This window comes from Macrobrachium rosenbergii, chromosome 47 (genome assembly GCF_040412425.1).
Source record: "Macrobrachium rosenbergii isolate ZJJX-2024 chromosome 47, ASM4041242v1, whole genome shotgun sequence".
NCBI classification, from domain to species: Eukaryota; Metazoa; Arthropoda; class Malacostraca; order Decapoda; family Palaemonidae; genus Macrobrachium; species Macrobrachium rosenbergii.
This window is the reverse complement of record NC_089787.1, coordinates 44,524,597-44,550,143: the sequence shown is the minus strand read 5'-3', so window position 1 is coordinate 44,550,143 and position 25,547 is coordinate 44,524,597. Positions and strand designations below refer to the sequence as shown.

The following is a 25,547-nucleotide window of genomic DNA, read 5'->3' as shown; positions in this document are numbered from 1 at the left end:
ACGACATTTTCATCGTCTCCAGTTCCCCAGAGGAACACCTTCACCATGTCCGCACCGGCCCTGAAATGTCTGCAGGAGAGCGGACTAGTCGTCAGGTTCGACAAATGCATTTTCGGGACAGAAAAAGTAGACTTCCTCAGCCACGAGATTTCCCCAGCGGGAGTGTGCCCCACGGCCTTCAAAGTAAAAGCTATAGAGAATTTTCTGAAACCACAAATCATCAAGGCCCTTCAGGAGTTTCTTGGGATGATGAACTACTACCGACGCTTCATCCCAGACGTCACCTGCACTATATACCCCTGACATCAATCCTGACGGGCAAGCCAAAAACACTGACCTGGGAAGCTCCATAGCAGCAAGCATTCATCCAGACAAAAAGGCCCCTCTCCAGTGCCACCACCTTTACTCACCACAACCCCACAGCTGCCCTCAGACTGACAACAGATGCCAGCAACATCGCCTGTGGCGCAGTACTCAAGCAACTAGTGAACAGTATCCCCAACCCTTGGCCTTCTTCAGCCACAAGAGACCCACTACAGCACCTTCGACAGGGAGCTGCTGGCTATCTACCAGGCTGTGAACACTTCAAGTACCTGCTGGAGGGGACTGAATTCATGATCCTAACAGATCACAAACCCTTGGTGCACGCATTTGCAAAGCCGGGAGATGCATGGTCTGCAAGGCAACATTAACACCTGACCGCCATCTCCGAATTTGGGTGCACCATCAACTACGTCCCTGGCAGGAAGAACTCAGTAGCCGACACCTTGTCAAGAGTAGAAATCAATTCCCTTCACCTTGACATCGACTACAAAAACCTAGCATAAGACCAAGCAGCAGACCCAGAGATGGCAGACCAGAGAACGGTAGTGATGGCTCTAAGAAACTCGAACACAACTCTCCTCTGCGACACCAGCACCGGCCGCCCCCACCCCCTAGTACCCGCCTCGAGGAGGAAGCAGGCGTTCGACATAATCCACAGTCTCTCCCATCTATCAGGGCGTATAATGGTGTGCGTCATGACTGACGAATTTGTCTGGCATGGCATCAACAAGGACGTCCGACAATGGGCAAGGAGCTGCACCCCATGCCAGGCGACCAAAACATCCCGGCACACTGAATTCGGGGTCGGCGACTTCCCCCAGCCTCGTCTGCGCTTCGGCCACATCCACATCGATATTGTCGGGCCTCTTCTGCAGTCGGGAGGAACCAGATACCTCCTGACGATCGTAGACCACTCCACTCACTGGACCCGAGGCAACCCCCATGGAGGAGGCATCAACAGCGTCATGCGCAGAGGCCCTCCTCTCCAGTTGGATCAGCCGTTTCGGAGTGCCAGACAGCATCACTACAGACAGGGGTCCAGCCTTCCTGTCAGAGCTCTGGGTCCCCTCGGCATGCCTGATGGGTACAACACTACACAGCACAATGGCCTACAACCCCGCAGCGAACAGCATGGTAAGAGGGCTCACTGGTCTCTTAAGGCAGCCCTCATGGAACGTTGCACCGACGAGAGGTGGAAGGAACAGTTGCCTTGGGTCCTGCTGGGTCTCTGCACCGCTCCAAAAGCAAATGGTGACGCCTTCCCTGCTCAGAAAGTCTATGGGGAGACACTGGCTGTTCCCGGAGAATTCTTCGCGCTGTTGACTGATGGCGCCGACACCCACCTCCCGAGGTTGAAGGAACCCACACAGAAGTTTGCGCCCTGCCCTAAGACCTTCACCAACAGAACCACCACCTACAGCCCACCTGCCTTACAGGCATGTGCCTACTTCGTCAGGGTGGATGCCTGCCTGCTGCCCTTAATCAGGCCCTACAGGGGGCCCCACCGAGTCATCAGGCGGGCCGCCAAGGCATACCTCTTTGACATCCACGGGCGTGAAGACTGGGTCAACATCGACAGACTGAAGCCGGCATTCCTGTTGGACAGCGAGGTATGCGAGGAGGCAGGCAGGCGCCCCAGAGTTCCCCCTCAGTACCTCCCCGCAGACACACCAGTACCCCCACCAAAACGGGGTCCGGGGCGGCCCAGGGGGACACATCGAGCCAAACCCAGATGTCGGTTCTACCCCACGCGCACAGTTCTCCAGGGGTAGGGGCCCCACTCCAACTACCTCAGTGGTTGCGTGATTAATTTTGTTTCATCCAGTAATTCCTCCTCTAACTACTGTCTTGGGCGGGGGGAGTATTTGTAAGGGCGTCAAATCGCCTCTCCATTCTTGTGTTTCGCTCCTCATTTGTACATTATTCACGTCACATATGTGTTACTTGTTATTATCTCAGATTCTTTATGTATCTCATTGTATGCATCATTGTACGGCCTTTCCGCCGATATATATCTGCCTTTTACATGTTCTGTAACGCATTATATATGTCTTCTTATGCCTGTTAACAAACACAATTTCTGTATGGACGCAGCGGAGGGCCTCAGGTCGCCCACTACCTTTCCGTCCGCTTTCCGCATTATAAACACCTGTCGAGAATAATAAAATTTCGCTCCGGGCTGCTCTAGGAGCAAGCCCGTGCTGGCACAAGGCCAGCTAAATCTGAAACAACATAATAAAGGATCAGTCTTTCACTTCTGACATTTCTTGAACCTCACAAATGCGAATATAAACTTCAAATACGCCAGGTAACGAATTGGACAGGCAAAACATGGACAACACACATACATACACACACAGGAGTCAAAACAAGGCTGCCGTTGACTTTAGAAATGGCTCATTTACACTTGGGGCATTTATTTCTCCCACCTAAGAATCCAAAACCCTTAACTGGCATTCTCGTACCTTGAGGTACATTATATCTCTACTCTGAACGATTGGTACTTCTCATTCAGGATGCATTTCCTGCCCCAAAGGTATTCAAAACTCTTCGAGAGGCACAGGTATCCTGAGTAGTACATAGACTTAAGGCAAGATTTCTCCCCCACCCTTAATCCCCAAGACCGTATTCTGTGGTTATGCTGCAATTTAAGGGCTGATAAAGATGAAAACATATTAAACAGCCATATCACAACGGAGACTCTATTTGATATTTATGACAGATGAAGGGTAACTTTCGTTACAGACAAAGAAAAAAAAGTTTGCTTGCTAAATTTCTAACATGACTTGTAAATTTACAGTGGTTGCTCTTGATGCATGCATTCACTTTAGCAGTGGTCCGTAAAACAACAACCTTGAGACGACAGTGTGACGCAGTTGAATGTAACGCTTGTTACATACCTAAGCAAGGTTACAAGATACTGATTGGACTAGAACTGAGTTTCGTTTACCTTGTCTTATCATCAGAACTATTTTAAACTCAGTACATCTGTAAAGGTATCTCGCACTTGTCTATCTCTGGTAATTATAACGATACAGTAAATGGCGCTTCTGTATTTTAGAAGTAAAATTCATTGTTAACTTTTAATGTATTTCTTCAAAGGGAGCGACAAAAATATAATGCGGTTGTTTAAAGTTCGGTTTTGCAAAGGACAATCATTTTGTATGCAAATACAATACTAACATACTATTGACGCAAGGAGAAGATTGTTTACCATTCCTTGATTTTCGAACGAGCACCGCACAGTCTTTGAAAAAAATGTACTCCAATTCAGAAAAGGTGAAATGTGAATTTGTTGTCCATCAGTTACAGCACTCGTGAGTTTATTATTTAAAATGTGTTTTTAATTTTCCAGCAACCTTCAATAACTCTTAACCATTCTGAACTAACACGAAAAAGTTTGGACTTTGTTGTCGTCTTCATTTTTGACTTTGACAACTGACAAGTCGGTCAGTGTTAGAGGTGTGCCGTGTTAGGTGGTGGGGTGCATGAACTAGACAGACAGGTAAGTTGTTTACCAATTGCATGTGCGTACTTTTTATTTATGATGTATATAATGCCGACAGATTTCACATCAGAGTAATAGTCATTTCGTAAAGGTCGAGGAAACTAGAAAATTGTGGAGTTCGTCAGTGTGCCGCGACTTAAGCTACCTTAATGATAGCCTGTGGCCTTAGGCTAAATAACGTATGTACCGTCTGTAGAGTCGCTATATGATTACAGTTACGGTTTGTTAATTAGTTATCAGTGAAGAGTATTGAAAGGGTTACCACAAGCATATTTAAAGATGCTGACAGCGTTTATGTGGCCTACCCTAAGTTGCTCAGGTAAGGTAGCATAAGTAGATTTCCCAAGCAAGACAGTAGTCTTCTATTGCCACGGCAATCGTAGTTCGTGGGATTGGTTGAATGGAAAATGAGGCTGCTTAATCAGTGCTTACTTCCAGAATGGGAGGAAATGCAGATCATGTGGCGAAAAGCCTATTTAGTCTAGCCTATCACAGTTAATTCTTAAATTGGTAAAATATTGCTTTTCTGACATTTTTGAGGGATGCAGAAGAATTTTACATATCTGCTAAAATGCATTGTTTTGGAGAAACAAATACACAGGTATGTATGGGTACAAAGGGAATCTGACAGATTTCCGAAGCTCTCTGTTTAGATTTTTAAATATATTTGTACTCATACTTGACTGTGGATATGTTTATCCATTTCCAGACTTATACTAGTAGAGTATTTTTAATGCATTGTCAACTTGAGGCATTGATGCATACCAAATGATATGGCAGATAACCCCTCCCATGTGGTTTTTAGGTGGGTTTGCTATAGGAACAAAAAGTAGGACTCTGGGTCTTATCATAACGTAACCTTTAACCCAATACTGTAGATTGGCTCTCTTCATTAGATATGGAGGTTGTAATGGATTGACGAAGCTTTACATTATAAGAGAATATGAAAGTTGTCAGAGACACATAAAAACCACAGAGAGGTAATTTTACTGAAAAGCTGTGGGTAAAACTTTACTTTAGTTGCGCAGCCTGATTCCCGCCAGTCGTTGACTAGAACAGGTTCCTCATACATAAATAGGCATAACCGTCCCTGTAATTCCAAGTCCTGACCTACCCAGATCTTACCTACCTAACCTAACTTAGGGTGATTTTCCCTGACCTGGCCAGTTTTATTAATAATTTCTTAAGGCATTTTTATTGTAAGAAACATTTCTAAACTCAAAGAAAGCATAAATAAAATTTATGCCATTGCTGCTGATATTAATTGTTATAATTGTTAATAGTTGTGATATTGTAGCTATAATTATATTAATAGTTTTAATGACAATAGTTATAATAACATTAATAGTTATAATTATATTAAGTTATAATTATATTAATTATATTAATGATATTGATATGTATAATTAATTATGATTATATTAATAATTATATAAATACCATTGTCTCTATCCAGAAAAAGATAGCATACTCAAGCTCTAGAACTGAGTTGAATATTGATAAGTAGGCTAAAATTGTAAAACAAAAAATAGATATCAGACTGAATAGCTAAATGAAAGATATGCATATTCCAAAGTAGGAGTTGCTGAATGGCCAAAATAGGTCCCAGTACTTGGGCTTGTCCCTAAAGTTCATAATGCATGCATCCAAAATAGGGGTCGGGATCATCTGCTAACTTGTTCCTGTGGAAATACAAACCTGTACTAGCATGAGCAAGTATAGGTTGTTGTAATTTGTTATCAAGGTAGTTAACTGGTGGGTAAGGGGGATAAGTGGGAAAATAATTGGGAAATACCCTTCACTCTGCAACTGTCACTGACCACTTTTTCCTCGGCCATTGTTTAGCTTGGATCTGTGACTACAGTTTCAGCAGGTTGAGTTGTTGAAACCAACCGTTATGCTTTTAGTACTGTTAATGTTTATATGTTTTATGTGTAATAAAGAAATTGCGAGTGACTGAAGCGCATGTGGGCTTCATATCTCCTCAAATTGTTGACCCACACAGGTTTTGTGGTTCCCTTTGGTGTAGGATTTGCAGTCTTATTTCCATTTTCGCAGGAAGTTGAGAGATAAAAAGCATTTAATGGCATATTTGGGGGGAAATATTCTCCAGTGAGGATATATAGTAAGGTTGGTAGCCTACCATGCTCTCTCTGATGATGAGCCAGGTTCTTAGGCTTGTCTTTGTCCTAGAGTGATTCCAGTCATTACATACAGGTAGCCACTACCTGCTGTGTAGTGTTCACAGTCCCCACATTGTGCTTACAGAGAGACAGACTTTTGAGACAACAGATCTGCAGTCTGATGCTTACAGGTATCTAGGTAAAATGTCTGCCCATTATTATGCTGCTCTTACTGCCATTGGCCCCAGTATTGTGTTTGCACAATAGTGCACATGCTTGTTTAAAAGGCGCCAAGAGATTCCCTCACATCCCACTCGTCATCATTAACCACATGATCTGAGGTACCAAGAAGCAGTACAGTCTCCCAGGTAATAGTTTGGAGATTATTCAGCAGATCCTGCAGAGATACTTTATTGCAGGCTTTTTGCAGAATATGTCTGGTTACTTCCACTGTTTCTTTATGAACATGTACCGAGGGAGTTGGGCCAACTTCTGTGATAGGGGTTGTAAAGGTGGCCTCTCTCTGATAGGAAGATCTGTTCAGTAAATCACAGACTTTTTGGTATATCTTCAGCAGAATTAGTGCTTGTCAGTCAGAGTGGTGAAAGCCTTTAGAGCCATATTTAGACTGAAGGGTATGGATCTCTTTGTCGGTAGAGTTATCTATGCTTATGAGGAGCTCTGAACAGTCTTGTTCTCCTTAGGAATTTCCAAGTGGGATTTGACTCTTGTCACCTCCCACTGCAGGCATCATACAAGTTCTTTTTGGGGAAGCTCAGACTAAGAGCTCAAGTTCAATGATGTGTTCTTTCTAGCTTTAGCCTTGGTGAAGTGTATTGGTGAATTACATGGCATGTCATATAGTCCTGCACTCAGAGGGTAGAGGATCTCACTCATTCTCGTTCATTTCTGAGTTTGTGGCGAAAACTCAAAACCTGTCACTTTTGTTAAGAAATAAGGGTTCTCAGTCTCTCCTCTTGGACTTAGTTGGTAGTGACCTGGGTGATGTGTTTTGTGTCAGTGCAAGCTTAATTCTACACTTGTAAAAGGACCTGTCTTCGTAGTCCAAAGTTGTACATGCAAGGTGCCTAGGAATGCCCTTTTTAGGCCTTTTGAAGTGATTAAATGAGTTGACAACTTTTCAAAGGAAGTTGACAATCGTACAGTTTGGGCAAAAAGCTGACAGGTGGAATGGGACTGTTCCTAGCCCTTTGGGAACTAATCGGTTTTTCAGGTAGTAAGTGCAGGGTCTGGAAAAATCAGATCACTTACACCTTAAGTCCCTGAACCTCTCCCTGCTTGGGACCTGTGGTGATTGCTCAAAAGTGTTGCCATCCTGGCTGTGTTTGGACAGAAAAGTATATCACCCAAGTACTCTCAGTCATGTGTTAGCCTGGAATGAATGATAAGTGACTGGTCTCTTTCTTCCTCCTCCTCTCCCTTATGTGGAGGGCACATCAGGCCAAGTATCTGCAGGGATTTGTTACAGGTAAGTTACACAGTCTAGCATCCTGTTTTAGAACTTGATTTTAAGATAAGACTCCCTGCTCCCCTTTCAGTGGGAACCCATCAATCATATTTGCTAAGCATAGCTGCTTTCTGACTTTTCTAATCCTTACAGGGGTTGCTCTTTGTTTTCCAAAGATACTTGTACAAGACTCTCCATACGCCTTTTCATGCTCAGAGTCCTACTGCTCTGGCGTCCCTAAGCCAGACCGAGGAGGAGGTCAGAGGAGTAGTAACAGTAGTCACAGTAAGTGACTGGGAAATGTAATATTTCTAGGTGGATTTCAGCTTGTCTCACATTGCTCAGTCCAAGGATGGTATGCAGACCAGACTATCATTAATTAGCTTTCCATGTTTGTGGTGTTGCTGCTGGTGCAATGCCAATTCTGCCTTTCTAACCTCTGCTATTTATACTCCATAGCATCCTCTGGAGACAAAGAGTCTACTGAAGGCAGTGTGTCCTTTGGCATTGTGGGGACACTTCATTCTTGGCTGTCCATGATATTTGGTTTTGGCAAAAGTTCCCTGCTCACATCAGTCTTCATGGATCCCATTGCTTTGTCCTCTGAGCAGTAGGATGTACTATTGTGGACATTTCTGCTGTTCCTGTTCCTCCTGCTCCAGTCATTTAAAGGGTGCCTGCCTCTACATTGTCCTCAGATGACAAGGAGAGGACATCTCTGAGAGACCCCAAGGTTGGGAGAGATCAAAGAAGTGCTGTTGTGCTCCATCTTCTGCCCCTTCCTCATTGTCTTCCTCCTCCCCTCCCCCCCTTCTCCTCTTCCCTCACCTTTTTCCTCATTCTCATCATCTTTGGTTTAGCAGAAGTTTATGAAGGAGGCATGGAGGGCTGGCCTCCACAAGAAGGCAAAATAGGTGAAGTGTGCAATCTCCCATTTGATATGGCACTCAGAGATATTCACCATGATCTTGTTCAGCTCAGTTGGAGCTATATTTATAGAAGTCTGGATATTATTGTTTAAATAATCATCTCAGTTCTATTATCAAGTGGAGAATTTCTTATAAAATCCAGAAGTTTTGTCTTAAGATAAGCCATGGTTTAATGCTACATGTAAGCTTGCCTATCATGGAAAATAAGCTTATCGTGTATGGTTATCTCCAGTGGTGATGACCATAAGTGGTGGTCTACTCCTAAGTCATCACTTGCAGTTGATTCTAGCAGGCCTTCCCTTGTAAAAGTTGACAAAACTGCTGTTTATTCCCCTAAACAGAAGGCAGAACTTTTGGTTCAATTCGTTGTGAGCAAACAGTGTGGTGAATCCTTGGTGTTGCCTAAGTCATGCTTTCCAGAGTCCAAAGTAGTGTTCAGTGGCCTTCGGATCTAGAGAAGTTAACACTTTGCTTCTGGGGCTTGACAGTCAGAGCGAAATAAACCCAGACTTAAACTTTTCACTTTTCTGAAGAAGATGGCTGATTTCATGGCTCCTAAGATTACAGTTTTCAGAAAGTTTGTCAGATTTGCAAGTTAAATTTTCCTTATGTTTGGAGTAGGGAAACATTGCTTCATTTCCTAAGGGACTAAGTCCATTATCATGCCTCTCAGAATACAGTTTAGACCAATTTCACTCAACCCTGTTTTATCTAAGGTTTTGAGAAGCTGCCCTCTTAGTGTTTTTGTAGGTTTTTTTGAAGATAATAACCTGCTACCAGCACTACAGTTTGGGTTTCAGAAAAGCCTTGGCACTAGTGGTGCATTCTTGTCAGTATCTACCATCTTGAAGATTGCTCTGATGAGGGTGCAAGCCATGACTTGTGTGAATCACAAAATGCTTATCTACAAGCTAAGATTATTGGAAAGTGGTGGATCTCTGTTAGTATTTTAAATGAATTTTTAATAGGCAGAACCTGAAGGGTCTGTGTTGATGGCCAGTGTAGTAGCTTTAGTAATGAAATTTCAAGTGTTTCTTGTATCTTTACTTTTTACGAATAGAACTTACCTGGCAGTTATATATATATAGCTTAATCCCTATCGAACCGGCAGATTTTTCAAAACTCGCGGCAACCGCCGAATGGTAGGTGTCCGATAGGTGGTTAACAACCCTTACAGGGTGGTAGTTGGAATCATTCCTGTTTTCAGTTCCTCAGATCATCTCTGCCGGTTGGACTGACAACATCGTTGTTGGTTCTCCGCGGTTTTTCGCTCGCTTCCCTAGGTCGCTGTGTTTGGACTTCTATTGGTGACGTATATTGACCTTTGGATTGGCAATCGCTTTTGTGGCTTGTTTTGGTTTATTCTTTTGACTGTTCTGGATAAGATGTCTGATCCTAAGTTTTTCGAGTGTGTGTGAATGAGGAATGCAAGGTTAGGTTGCCGAAAGCTTCGTGACCCTCACACTGTTTGTTTAGGTGCAGGGTTTTGAGTGTGCTTTGGATAAAAGATGTAAAGAATGCGAGGGTTTGGATGAAAAGAAATGGATGGAAATGAAACGCTATGTGCGAAATTAGAAATGGATAAGTTAAGGAGGGCTTCTAAATCTAAATCTAGGGTCTGTGAGTGATGTTAGCCTACACATTTCTTTTTAACCCTTCTATTCCTAAATCACCCTTAGAAGTAGATCCTTCTCCCGAGGTGGTAACCCTGCTCCTTCTACAGGAACTGTAACTGCTGTTATGGACCCTTAGTACGCCAGGATGGCGGCTGAGATGAAAGAATTAAAGGATCAACTTGCAGCCTTGAAGAAAGGTAAGAGTGCAAGTGAAGTTAATGATAGTGTTTGTGCAAGTGCAGTGGAGGTGGCGACTGATCGACCCTGTCATGCCCCCTAGATCTGACCTCTACCAAGCTCCCAGACCAAGGAGAAGGCACGTCGACGATCGTAAGGGGGTGAGAGGGACGTATCCTCGGTCAGTTGTCGCTCAAGCAGTCCTGTTGCTATTTCAGGCTGCTTATGACCGCCACAGAAAAGGCGTGTCGGAAGGGCTTATGCGTCTTCTCCAGCCCCTCTCCTAGACGTAGATGGCAGTATGAGGATTCGAGGCCGACCAAAAGAAGATGGTTGCAGCAAGAGGATCAACCTCGACTGGCTCTCCCTTCGGGTGCGTGAGTAGCCCTGAATCTTTTGCTTCCGACGACGACCGAACGTCTCTCCAGCGAAAAGGTCAAGACCTTTATCGGAATGTTCTCCACTTTCAATACGGAGGAAGTAGAGATCTCCTCTTGTTTCTGCTTCCGGAGAATTCGAGAGATCCTTCTCCTTCTCCCAGCTTGGCTCGGACAACCTTCTCCTTCGAACCTCAAGATGCAGCGGCTGCGGCAAAATCCTTTATGACCGCCATGCAAGGCCAATTAGCTTCACTTGTTCAGGCCTTTGTAGTCCTCCCCCAGTCGGTCAGACGAAAGACTCCAAGTTACCAGTGAAGAGATCTGAAGGGAGACGCCTGCTGAGGTTTTCTTCTAGAGATAAGAGAGAACTGGATTCCTCTCCCTTTCGAGTCAACAAGTGGCGCAGTTCTGGCTTGGGACAAAAGAGTCTTCTTTTCTCCCAAGCAAAAACCTCAGGGTTCTTCTCCTGAGGCTCGACTCCTCTCCTCTCCACGCTATGTTTACAGGAATTTTCTTCCTCTCGCCGGGAGCATTCTTCCTTTGTTCGACAAGATGACGACTTGGTTCTCCAGGAAGGAAAGAACGAGTGAATTCCCTCGGACGCTTCAGGACGCATCCTCCTTCTCGACGCCAGACGATCCAATTCTCGGCGCCAGGACGATCCAACGCCGACGCCAGGACGCCCCAGCTCTCGATACCAGGACGCATCCAGCTCGACATCAGACGCTTCTAGGGCGGTTTGTCAGGGCGCAACCAGCTCTGCCGCCAGGACGACTCGCGATCGACGCCCTCCCCGGCGCAATACAGCAAGAAGAGAAAGAGACGGAGTTGGAAGGAATGCATGATTTGGAAGACGTTTCAGAGGCGAAGATAAACCTTCTAATGCGGCTGATGATTATAAGGTTCTTTCTCGCCTCTCTTCTGGAGCTGTATGGGGAGGAGTTTAAACCTGCTGCCCTCGCCTCCTCAGTCCCAGTTTGGAAGAAATCGAGGAAGCAGTCAGCCTTTATTAAAATGAAACTTTCCATTTCTGGCTAAGAAGGCCTGACCAGGATTGATAACTGGCTTTAAGGAGCGTGAGGGGCAGGTAAAGTCCACCTTCCTCGCTTCCTCCAGCTAGGCTTGCTTCAAGGCGGGCATGTGGTATGAGACTGAGAAGTTTTGGCCTGGGGAGTCCCTGCCTCTCCCAGGGGACTTCTCTGGTATAGAAGACTCTTCTAGGAGACATGCCCTTAACTCAGCTAAGGTGATGTGGTCGATGACGGAACTAGACCATCTCATTAAAGGAATTTTTAGGTCTTTTTGAAGTGTTTAGTTTTAGACTGGTCTCTGGAATTCTATCCAAGAGGACAGAAACCATTCAGGCAACAGGAATTGAAGACCTTTCCAGTATTATGGGGCCTGTATGGATAAGGCTCTGAGGGATGGAGCAAAATGAGATGGCTTCTCTTTTTACTGCAGGGATTTTGAAGAAGAGGGCTTGTTATGCTCCTTCACGTCCAAATCTACTACAGTCAGACAGAAGGCAGAGCTCCTATACGCCCCTCTCGGAGCATTTGTTTCCGAGTCCTGGTCAGGATATTTCTCAGACTTGGCGCATTAAGCCACGCAAGATCTACTTACTCGGCCGGGGCTAGGAGGTTTCCTCTGGCAATTCCTTCAGCTGCTAAGAGGAGGAAAGAAAGTTCAGCAGCCCTCTCGGGCAGAGTTCCTTCTAGAACTGAATTCAGAGGAAGAAGACAAGAAACAGGGGTAGAGCTTAACAGAAGGACGTTTAGAACACGCCTAGGAATTGAGAACAAGTCCTCCAGACAGCAGTAGGAGCAAGGCTGTCTCACTTTGGCAGGCATGGGAAGCAAGAGGGGCGTGACACCTGGTCCTCTCAGTCATCAAGGAAGGGTACAAGATTCCCTACGGAAAACCGCCACTTTCAACAACGCCACGAGCCCTAGTGGCTCAGTACTCGAACGCTATGAAACAACGGGCACTCCTGAATCTAGTAGACCAGATGTTGAGAAAGGAACGATAGAACCAGTTTTGGAACTCAGGATCTCCAGGGTTCTACAATCGTCTGTTTTAGTGCCCAAGAGTTCGGGTGGATGGAGACCGGTCCTGGATGTCAGCACATTGAACGGATTTGTGGAAAAGACCAAGTTTACCCATGGAGACGACTCAGTCTGTGCTGGCAGCAGCTCCCGCCCAGGACTGGATGGTATTCCTGACCTGCAGGACGCTTACTTTCATCCCCATCCACCCGACTTCAAGGAAGTTTTAAGGTTTGTAATCCAGGACAAATGCTTCCAGTTCAAAGCTCTTTGTTTCGGCCTCAGCACAGCCCTTCAAGTGTTCACCAGAGTAATGTCAAATGTGGGGGGATGGCTTCATCAAGAGGGATAAGAGTATCCCTGTACCTGGGCGACTGGCTGATAAGGTCCCAGTCAAGAACAGGTGTCTGGAGGACTTACGCAAGACGCTTCTGATGGCTCAGGATCTGGGTCTCATTATCAACAAGAAGTCCCAGACCGAACCGAGTCAGACGATTCTTTATTTGGGGATAGTTCTGGACTCAGCTCGTTTTCGGCTTCTCCCTCACAAGAAAGGCAAACCAAGTGCCTCGAGAAGGTTCAGTATTTCCTGGGAGACAGAAGTGCTCGGCGAGGGAGTGGATGAGTTTGCTGGGCACCCTCTCCTCGCCGAGAAATTTGTCTCTCTGGGAAGGTTGCATCTCAGGCCTCTGCAACACTTCCTTTCAAGAATCTGGGACAGGAAGGACTCATTTTCCTTCCACATTCCAGCAGAGATCAAGAAGCATCTGAGTTGGTGGCTGGATCCAAACGATCTTAGGGGAAGGAATCTCCCTAATGCAAAAGAACCCAGACTCAGTGTTGTTCTCAGACGCTCGAGTCAGGATGAGCAACACTGGAGAACAAGGAGGTTTCAGGCTCTTGGGAAGAGGACAAATCGGATGGCACATCAACAGGAAAGAGTTGATGGCCATTTGGTTAGATTTAAAAGCCTTCAAGGAATCTGTCATGGGAGAGTAATAGAAGAATTCCACAACACCACCACGGCTCTAGCGTATATCAGGAAGCAAGGAGGACTCCTTCTTTGTCTCTTTACTGAAACAGCAAGAGAGCTCCTTCTGTGGGCAAAAGACCACGGAGTGAGCTGTTGACAAGATTTGTGCAGGGGCAGAAGAAGAATGTAAGAGCAGACATGCTCAGCAGAAGAGGGCAAGTTCTGCCCACGGAATGGACTCTCAATCTTCAAATTTGCCAGAAACTGTGGAGGGCGATTACGCAGGAGTAAAACGTTACTAGTAATACTTTTATCATCTCTCTTTACTTTTTTTTAACTAGAATGGGACAAAGAGATGGAGGAAAAGTTGTCTATTGTAATTTGGTCTCTCACTGCCTGATTATGCTGTTAAAGAAATTGCACAATTAAAAATATTTATAAAAATATTGTCGTATCAGTATTTATTGCTTACCCTATCACTAAGTAACTTATCAAATAATTATATGGCTGAATTCCACATTGAAGGGAGGTGGGATACATGGACATATACTACTCAAAAACACTCAGAGATGGAGATGATGGTGCGGGAGGTACACCAGGTAGATATTTGCCTCTGGTCAGAGCCCTCTTGACCTGTGTAGTGGCGTGGGCAGTAGAGCCAAGAGTCACCTCTACTTTAGTGGGGTTTGCAACATGAGTACATAGCAGGTTGCCAAAGCTTACAGTCCAATAAAGATCACAATTTTTTTAAAGTGTATTTTTCTTAACTATACAAACCTGAGGTCCTTTACATTAGGAATTACTTTCAACCAAAGCTGAAACGGCCGTTGAATTTTTTGAACAAGGTGGTTAGGCAGTTAACTACTGTCAGGTAGTGGGGGTCCTGCCTACCAGATGTAAAACATTCCAATTTGCCTTTTGGCCCAGATGTCAGATTGAGGGGTGGCATGATGTGGGCATGAAAATAATGTAAGGACCTCAGGTTTGCATACTGCATTTACGAAAAATACAATTACTTTAAAAATTGTGATTTGTCTCATTCACAATATACAAAAACTATTGGCCCTTTAAATTAGGAAGACTACTGGTTGGAGGGAGGAATCTGGAGTGAGTTTTCTATGAACAGCTTTCTTCTCTTCGACTGATGAGCCTGGAAGAAGGGGAGAAGGTAGCAACAAAAAGCCAACGAAGACTCTTGATGATGGAGACAAAGACGACACCTCTCCTAGACCTCTTCTTCGACTCTTTTGTCATCTTCTTCAGGATGACGGCCAAGTCCCCATCCAGGAGGGAGCAGAAGTAACCGGGCAGCTGGGGTGGCTTGGTAGCTGGTGCAGGCAGCAGAAACGCTCAAGAGGAGACCGGGCCAGCCAGTACAGCCTGGGAGCCAGGGAAGCCAGGAGCAGCGACTGGGGTGACTGAAACAGCATGGGCAGGTGGAGAAGCCAGGACGGGCTGAAAGCCAGGTAGCCAGGAGCCAGGATTGGGGCGACTGGGATGGCCAGGCCAGGTGGACTAGCCAGGAAGAGCCCAGGAGCCAGCAAACCAAGAACAGGGGCCAATATGGGGGCAACGGATGAAGTCACCATCATGGGGTCCTGGCTGAGACAGCTGGACCAGGAAGCCAGGTGGGAGCCGCAGGCGTGATGGGATGCCAGCGTGGCAGTCAACTGGGTACCATGGTGAGAAGAGACAGTCACCACCATCTTAGCAAACCCAGTCATTGTTATGGTGCTGGCTGGAGCGGTAGCCATTGCTTGGGTCACTACCAGGAGCCAGACAAATGAGCCAGAGACCCTCCAGTGATGGTATGCCTGGAAACCCAGGTGGAGCCAGAATGAGTCGAGATCTGAAGCCTGCCCCGCAAGATACCTCTACCACCATACCTGCAGACAAAGTTGGGTTAGGGGGGATGGGAGACTCCCCTTGCTTCGGGGAAAAATTCCCCCACTCCAGGAAAGGCCCCGAGAAGAGGGTTATCATAGTCGCCCGCTTCCCCATGTCGTTCCAAGCCCGACAAAGCGAATGAAGAGACAAAGGGGAGTCCTCTCCCGAAAGAGAGGCAGCCAGAAGGGGAAGCTTGCTGGGAGAGAGAAATGATCCCAAAGGGTTAGCCACCAAAGAAGTCATCAGGGGCATGTAATCCTCAGATGACGCCGTAGAAGGCTTCCTCTGGTACTGTTTCCTCCCTTCAAACTCTGGGCGCTAGGACATTGGACGCTCATATGCAGGACTGTCATACAGTGGGCACTTAGAACCTGGGTGCTTGGACTTTTGGCGCTCAGTGGACACTGAAGGAACCTGAAGAGCTTGACTAGGAGACTCCCAAAACTGGAAAGGAGGCGAGTCAACTTCCACCGAGGAGCCAGGTCCTTTCAATGGCCTCGATACACTAGAATAGCGCCAACTGCACTTCTTTGGCCCTGTTAGAGTCCTAGCTACTTCATGACAAAGTATGCACATCCAAGATGATGCCCAGTGGTGGTCCACGAGTCCTGGGACTTATAGACAACAGGCTCGGTTGAGGAAGTTACTACTGCAGGCAAACCCCACTGACCCTCCCTTTGACTGCCAGTTTGCTTCCTCCCAGGTGAGCAAGGGAAATTTAGCAGGACCTTGGTCTAGGAGCGTCAGTGGGACAAATAGCCATCCTCTCTACTAGCACTGCAATTGCACCAACACCAACACTGTTAAATCTGTCCACCAAGACGCCAGCTGAATTCCCAATCTGGGAAACGTTATTAACCAATAGATCACACTTCTGATCTACACGCATTTCTAAGCTGGCAATGGCATTAGGGTCGGAAGAATGGGAGCTCAAGGATTGGAGTAACTGGAAAAGTTGGAGGACTGAGATAGGAGAAAAGGCAGTCACAGGTGTTGAAGGGACAGGTGTAAATCAGTAACATCTACTTTCGCCAGATTAGCCATTTATTAGGCTAGAATATTGAAACCTAGTAGCTAGGCACCTCATCTTAGAATTAAAATATCCTACAAATCAGTACAAGTTGGTTAATAAAGAAGACAATTATCAAATACAGGTAGTGCTTCGAGTTACGATAATTCAACTTACGATGTTTTGAGTTTACTGATGGGGTTAGCAATTAATACCGATACGAAAAATATTTAGGAAATATTTTTAGATTTCACGCAGGCGCAGGCAGCGAGAGAGACCAACTTACAATAAACCAACTTCTTTTTCCTCCATCTCTTTATTCCATCTGCTAGTTAAAAAAAGTAAAAGAGAATGATAGTATTGTTAGTAACGTTATACTCTTGGGCGTAAATGCTGCACAGCCATAAACAACCGAACGGGAAACTGTTGTTTTGCTAATAATCGCATCGGATAACAACTGTTTTGCTTGTATTTCAACCATCGTGCGGTAATACACAATTACTGTAGTTATGTTACAAAATGACGTTAAGTACTGTACAACAGGACTGATATATTTTTTACACTATACCCTTATTCGCTGGAGAAAAGATCGGCAGGGAAATATACTGCTGCTGTAACTTTAAACTCTGCAAGTTGTAGCTGAAGCTGAGAAAAACAATGTTTCATGCTGCTAATGACTATAAATTATCGCTCATCGCAACAAGGATGAAACTCGATCGTAAATAAAACTGGAGAGAAATGTATTTTAATCAAAACTACTGTTTTCACGCCCGATAAAAGATAAATAACGAAAGCTTCGTATTATGATGAAATCAAGAGAAAATAGTGAACAGAATCTAGTTTTTTTTACACAAAACAAACATGTCCCCAAACAGCCAGCCGCGATTCCCGAGAACGCCATATATTAACGAAAAAATAGTTAAATCAATTTCACAACGAGACGCGGTTATATTTCAACTTAAAACACTTCATATAACAAAAAAAATCCTTGTCCCAAATAAATAAAGTATCCATATTCATTTACGCTAACTAGAAGCAAGAAGAGTGCTTTGAACTTAGTTAAATGCGTCAAATAAACACCTCGATATCGATTCCCAAAACAAAACATAGATCGCACTTATAATTCAAAAGCAATATGAGAATATACGCAATTGGAAACAATGTAGTAAAGCATAACTTTTTAAAATATCCATGAAAAAAGATGCATTCTGTTATGTTGATGTTTGTATAATACTGTTAATGTGGATAGAGTTCAGTATAATGTAGGCTAGGGCTACCACTTTGTTGATGCAGCACACTGCGCCAATTAAATCGGCGAGCCAAGCTTAGCGAATTCCCGGGAAATTACCTAGCCAAAATATGTGCAGATTACTGATTGTTCCGGACTACTGATTGCCGGATTAGTGATGGTCAACCTGTAGGTCAAAAACAAAGTCAAAATAGGGAAAGTCACACTCAGAAAAGACCTGAATATTAGCTAAACTTAATTAAGATTAGCATGCTACCAAAAACACAGATTACTTCACCAAATGAAAAGAAAATCAAACCATCTGGTGAAAAATGAATCCTAAGAGCTGCTCAGCAACCAATGTTTAGTCATTGACTGGCAGAAACAAACTGAGCTCTTTAGCTGTGTTGTACCTATTCTTCAAATATGGGTGGAGCAAGCTACCTATACCCAAAACAAGCAATTTTTAAATTTGAGCTGCCACATAAAGTATAAATATGGCAGCTACATAATTATTTGGTAAGTTACATATATAAAAAGTAGCTGTACCACAGCGGTTCCCCAACCTGGTGCCTATGAGCACCTCTGTGCTTCTGGATGGTCTGGCAGTGCTCTTTCAAAGTTGTTAAAATCATGCTCACAAATACAGATTCTTCCCGTAAGCCTAATTGCCAAATTACAATACCCTTCCGCTTTTTCATTTTTGGTTCATCACTTTCCTGAACTTCACAAAATGCTACAAGAGTACAGTGACAGTCAGTGTTCATGCCCAGCATATGTAAAAGGCATCATAATAAGTCTCAGACAGGAATTTGAGAAGAGGTTTTCAAAATTTGGGGGTTCATGCTGACATATTTTCAACTGTGTTTGAGGACAATGCAATTTGATAAAAATGAAATTAAAATGAGTTCTCTCAGCATGACCTTCCAGTTGCTGAAATGGAGATGTGTGAAATCCAGTCATCCACATCACTAAACCTTTTACACAAGAACTTGTGTTGTAAAGATTTCTGAAAACTCCAGATACAAAGAGGATTCCTGTCATTCCGAGCTGAAGCTCAGAAAGTGTTGCCCTTTATTTGGATCTACCACAGTATGTTTGTGAGTCTACATTTTCTTTCATGAACAATATGAAGAACAAGAAAAAATGCTAGACTCAGCCAGGACCATCTTGAACACTGCTTGTGAGTTGCTTTGACAAACACCGATGAGGCAAATATAGAAAAGCCAAAGCGGTTCAGCATCAGGGTTCTCACTGAATCCATACACTTATGGAGAAGTGGATTTATTTTATTATTATTATTTTTTTTTTCTAATGTCCAAGATTTGAAATAATTAGCTTGTATATCAGTATTCAGGAAATAATGCTTCTCCTTAATTTTATTTGTTCTCTTTTTTTTCTTACGTAGTTTTCCACATATATCACAATATGATTAATGTAATGAGGAATATAACTGATACTAAGCAAACGTATGTTTTAGTTTGTTGTTGAACAATATAACTCATTTTGTTACATTTTGGATATCAACAATATAATTTGATTTAAGAGGTCAACATATTACCATTACTGTACCTGCGAATCATTGTGCGCTGCTAAAGTACTATAATATCTGTGACAGTTATGTAAATATGCCTGATTGGTGAATATCTGTTACTTGGAATCAACAACTTCAATGCAAGTAATTTAAAATTTCTGTTACCTTTAAATAAACAAAGATCAAATGTTCACTTACTAATTGACTGCTTCTTAATTCCCAAAACTATAATATTACTGTGGTGCTCTCACAGTTATCCAGAAACAGGTGGGTGCTCATCAGCTTAAAAAGATTGGGAACCCCTACAGTACTGTCTAGGGGTAGTGAGTTTGCACAGGAGGTCCACTGGGGTCTTAACTGACAAGTCTGTTCATTTTGTTTTTCATTAACTTCTGACACAAGAATGTGAGGCAAGGAGGGACATTTTGTATAAGTAATGAGTTTGAACTTAAAAAAACAATGTATCTTTATATTGAAAATACATTTCAATTTAACTGTTTACCATTATGACTCTAACACTTACATTTCTGGGAAGTGGCAGTGACTCAAGCGGTAAACATACAAATGTTTACTGAGTATACCCTTTTTATTCAAAGAAGGGCAGCTCTGACAATTTTCATGGGAGACCACCAATCTTGTTTCTCATTTTGCAGCAGAGAGATTTTTTCATTATGTAGTTATTTCTGATATTAATACAGTCACTTGAAATAACTGAGCAACTGATGCTATCCTAAAAAGGTGAATCCACAAATAGTGATCTGATAAATTTGTTCCGCCTATCAAGACCACATCAATTTCAAATTTGGACTTTAATATCTATACTGAAAATATCAAAACAATGAAAGAATTCAAGGCCCAAACTCAACACCTTTCAACAATCAATTTATTACAAAGCCTTTAAAAGCAATAAAAATATGTATTGAGGTATGAAATACTTTCATAAACAAAAATGCATACAAAGCTACAGTCTCACCCTTCATTCCTCCTGTATTTGTGGGCATCAGCATAAGTCACTTCCCCAGCCTGACGCATGAAATCCTTGAGATCCTGAAGAAATCATAAAGTTAAACAAAATAATTCTAAATGAAGGATTAAAATAAAAAGCAACATTTTCTCCAAAACCAAAAATTCCCAACCAACCTTGACCACCAGGTCCTTCAAAAGTCCCCACCAGGTACATTTTAGAAGGATATATTTTCAATTAGAAAAACATACATACATACATACATTTGCACTATCACACACACACACACACACAATCTTCCATAATGAAGGTCTGCTGACTAACTTCATACTCTCAGCTTCCAAGAACATTACAAGATATTAAAGAAGTTTTTATAAACTATGTTACTGCCTATATCAACCTATAAACTTTTGGAAAAAGGCCAAAGATTTTTCTTATTACAATAAATAAAATATGAGATAAAATGACAAAAAACTGATAACTAATAAAAAGAAGTACTAATACTTGCAGAAGAAAGACCATTAAAGGTTGATGCATAGTGTATTTTTTTCTTTTCGTTACTTTTATTTTACAAACTGAATATGGGCTTTTACATGTCACCTATTATACCTCTATGGCAAAAACTTTTGACCTGACAAAGCCTTTCAGATTTGTCCTGCGCTCAAACCTGACCCTAAGTCAGGGCATGGATGATGAGAAAGTTCTGAACAGAAGTAAGTTGTTCGACTCCAACACCATGCCTAGCACAGACCCCTTTTAAGGTAGCCTTGGAGGTGAAAGGCTGGGCAGTGGGATGTCCTACCAGCTCCTTCCACCACTCTGAGGGAGTCCTCATTCTCCTCTCACACCTCACGAATGCGGCAGGAAGGAAAATGTGTCCCACGTCCCTCCCCCACTTTCGTCCACTGTTCCACCGGGCCCGCTGTTCGACGGTCCGGGATGATCCTCGATCGTAAGACTAAAACCCAACGCTCGCCTGAATGATCATCGCCCATTACGACGCCTCCTCCTTCGCCCTTTCCTGAGCGCGACCCAAGGCCCCTCCTCCTCCTCCCTTGCCTCAAGCTATCTCTCCTGCCCTCTCTACGTTGTCTTCAAAAGACATCGCAAAAGAGTTAGGTCTGTTTGAACAATGAAATAGCAACTCTGCTACTTAGCTACATTTTCAAGTACCCTCAAGAAGATTATATTCCTACTGGCACTACTTCTCATGCTCCCAAGAGCCCAAAACAAAATATAATGAAATGCTACTAGAAAAAAAATCCAGAATAATTCTTGGACAAACCACCCACTATACTTACCATTATTCAACTAAACTTCTAATAAAACTACAAACATGCATGACAAAAGAAGCATTACCCCTAATCCACTCACCATCATTTTCCTAAACAATCAAATCTTACTGTGAGACAAAACTTCAAGTGTATGTTTTCCTGAAAAAATTAGTCTAACATTTCCACAAAATACTGCCTACACCTGTTGAACTGGACATAATCCTTTTGCCCTATGAATAAATCCTACCAAAAAGGACAATATAAATACAATACTGTACCTACTCCCATACCCTATGCAGTAGTCTTTGACCACTCAACAACTATCTTAAATGCAGTGGAAAACACAGTTAAACTCTTAAAGTCTTTCACTCTGTAAAATATCCCCTTTAGTACAACAGTACTTCTGCTTGGAGCATCTTTGTCTTCTAAATGAAAACATGGAAATATTATTAAGAAGAAATAATACTTGACTACCAAATTATGTCATGAAAGGTTCTGCAGCACCAATACTTCAAGCAAACCAAATTAAATAAAGTGCTTTATGTTATTCCACTAATCCTCCTCATATCAACCTAATAGTGGACACTTAAGGTGCAGTAAAAATGTAATCAGGGTAACTATACAAGCATTTTTAAATACAGTATTCAGAAATCAAACTTGAGTATTGTATTTATTAATTAGACCCATATTCCTTAAAATGAGTGTAAAAGTCATTACTAAGGAGGAAGCAGGGATAAGCACCTATATATTTCTGAGCCAGATAAAACACTTATACACACAAACAAACCTCTTAACTGCACTGAAACCTTTCTCAAAAACAAATGAGAGAAAGCAAATTAACAAAACAGCCAGTAAAACGAAAAACTGCAAAATTCTCACATTGCAAATCAAGTACGTGTAAGGACAGAATCATAAAACATCGACTGAGAGAAAGGATGTAATCAAAGGCAAATATAAACAGCAGGTCACAAGGTTATACAGAACCATGACCTACCTGCTAGTTTCAGCATCACTTCATTACTATACAGTACTGTAAACATGATCATTAATATACGTATAAATAATAACTAAATTGATGAAAATACACCATCTAACTATTCTACATTTAAACTAGCAGTCAAGTGGTCAGATATATAAATTAAGGCATCCTACATACCCAGGTTTCCTAATGTCTTCCAAATGTTATTGTTTCACCACCAATTTCAACACCAACAAGTGTATGATAGCTTTATATAATCTACATGAGGGTTTTTCCCTGATTGTTACCTAGGCGAAATATCGGAGGAGGAATGTTGTTAGATCCGGGCAGGTTGGCTAATAGCCCAACATGTGCAAAAGAACCCTGCAATTATTCTTGCTACATTCCAACAGTGTTAAGGAGTTACATACTGTATCTAATCTATGAGAGAGTTAAAGGAGGAACAAATCAATATTAAAATATAAAAGACTAAGATACATCAAAGGTAATCAGAATAAAAACAAATTAATAATAGATAGATATGACAAACTTCCATATATATCATGAATTTCAATAACACTAAAATTGTTAAATCAGCTTATAAAAACATTCACCTATAAGAAGAAACTTTACTGGAGAGGTTTTCAACAGTCAGGCGATACTGTCTTGGGCTGCCATACCAAATCGACTGTATGTTGGACAAAAAGTAAATTTTATGAACATGCAAGTCAATAAATAATCATATTACAAAACTTCTAGATAAAGCAAGAAAGGTACAGTATTATAAACAACTTATCATATCAATATCATAATATTTCACTGATGACAAAGTTGTGAGACAATGCCATGCACTATAGTGTAAAATTATTGTGAGTAAGACCAACAATGTTGAATGTTATGAATATATTGGGATGCTGCAAGTAGGGAAGGAATGAAATCATAGGAAGGAATGAAATCATCTTTTTAAATTTTTTATTTGAATTCATGATGGAGAAAAAGAAGAGGCATTCTTTGAAAGGAGGCAACTAAACGAAAGTACATGAGAGAGGAAGAGATTATACCAAATATTTGTGGATTTTAAGAAGGCATCTGATGATGCCACAAAGGCAATCAAATGGGTATTATATGAAAAAAGGGTACCAGAACAACTCAACAAAATCTCTGAATTAGGCACATAATATTTTTTGCTTTTGTTTTAGCAGATTTATGACCAGCTGTATAATGATCAATTTTACTGTAATTTCATTTAATATTTGTTCTTTTAATCCACTTAACAAATTTCCAAATATTGGGATGGCACATAGTCAGCTATTCTTGAAATGCAGGGCCAAACTTCACAGAATTGTTTGTCGTAGCAAGTCTGTAACATCAAGTCACAAACATTCAAATTTCATGTGACAGTAGTGTGCTCAACAAAGCTGCCTTCTACCTGACATCTGACTCATGTGTCTTGAAATGTCGATGACTTCTCGGCCTCAGGGAAAAAAAAAAAAAAAAAAAAAAAAAAAAAAATCGGGTAAAAATACTACTGCAGGTATTATATGAGATTCTAAAGCAAATCTGTGCCAGATTCATACCTTTTATTGTAACTGAATCTATTGTAACTGAATCTATTGCAATGCACCGAGGAAAGCTAAAAATCACTTTACACTGTTTCATTTGAGGAAATATTTCTTTACAAGCTTATCATTGCTTTTCAAAATCATTCATCGTGGATAGCAGGGATACTGACGCGAAAGTTCAACCTTTTCCAAAAAATCACAATTTTGAAAAAGTAAATTGTATTTTTCCCAACTGTACAAACCTGAGGTCCTTTACATTAAGAATTACTTATGACGACGCTGACACGGCCGTTAAACTCTTGAACAAGGTGGTTAGGCAGTAACTACCGTCAGGTAGGCGAATACTCGCCTGCCTAGATGTAAACATTCCAGTTTGCCTTTTGGCCCAGGTTCAGATTGAGGGGGTGGCATGAGGCTGGCATAAAAACAATTGTAAAAAGGATCTCAGGTTTGTATAGTTATGAAAAACATTTCACTTTTAAAATTATGATTTGTTCTGACATCGATATACAAACCATCGGTCCTTTCCATTAGAAGACTCACTGGTTGGAGGAATGAATCTGAGTGAGTCTCTGAACTGACTGGAGTTCTGCACACCTGGGCTGCTACTCCTGGTCGAAGAGCGAGGAGAAGTAACATGCTTCCTGACATATTGATCGGTGTAGGAACTGCAAGATCAAATGTCAGATACTGACCTTTTCGCATGAGAGGGGAAACGAATCATACGAAATAGGCTGGGAAGAATCTAAGAGTTGGAGGCAGTAAGGAAAACCTGAGATATACAGTTTTCCTTATTGCCAAGTCTCTCTCCTTTCTCCCCTTTCTGAAGAAAAACAGAATGGGTGTTGGTGTGTGGTCTTAATCGCATCAGACGCCAGATCCAGCAAGTGTCGGTTCGAGCCTATTCTCATCCCAAGGAGGAGAAGTAGGAGGTCGAGGAAGCAGGAGGAAGAGAGGCCAGTCACTCTCGGTATCCTTTCTCACTTCCAGAACCAACACCTTAGGCGAGATGCTACCTGTCTCTGAAGGAGTCGGTAAGAAAAACACAACTTGTTGAGCAGCCACCACAGGACCTACGAAAAGGTTCCAAGGGCCTGTGGGCAAGACCGGTGGTAGAAGACAAGAGAGTGGTCTGTGAGACCACACCTTACTTCAGACCGACAGAAACTTCCAGAATGCGAGGGATGGACCAAAGCCACTGACTTCGTGGAGTTCTCAGGTGAAAGTAACGATATCATCATCGCCAGTTGCCGAAAGTGCTCCCTTCGGGGCTTCACCAAGCCAGGATAAAAGATGTGTCCCAGACACTTCTTCCCTGGAAAAGATAGGTACAGTCATACCTCAAATTACGAGGTTAGGTCTCGGGAGCCCTCGTAAGGTGAATTTTCGTAAAGTTTGGCATGGTCTTTAAAAATTGCTAATAGATGTTTATTTCAGAGTTTAAGTACTAAATATGACCAATTCTAAAGTATTAAGTTAACTTTAAATGAACTAAAGTTAGGTAATTTTATTTTAAAATTTAGCTTTTATTACCCTTAAAAAGGAATACAGTAAATGTTGACATAAAAACTGAGTACTACACAGTTTC

The 25,547-nt window shown here is 42.5% G+C and overlaps 1 protein-coding gene across 2 annotated transcripts in view; it reads left to right on the top strand.

The window, feature by feature from the left end:
• Positions 1–3,575: 3,575 nt before the first annotated feature.
• Positions 3,576–25,547, top strand: part of Ocrl (Oculocerebrorenal syndrome of Lowe) — a 231,832-nt gene continuing 209,860 nt past the window's right edge. The window contains exon 1 of one of the 2 annotated variants that reach the window (XM_067090753.1): positions 3,576–3,829. The gene's annotated coding sequence lies outside the window, so the exon portion shown is untranslated. The remainder of the gene's footprint in view (positions 3,830–25,547) is intronic. The other variant, XM_067090757.1, reaches the window with a different exon arrangement.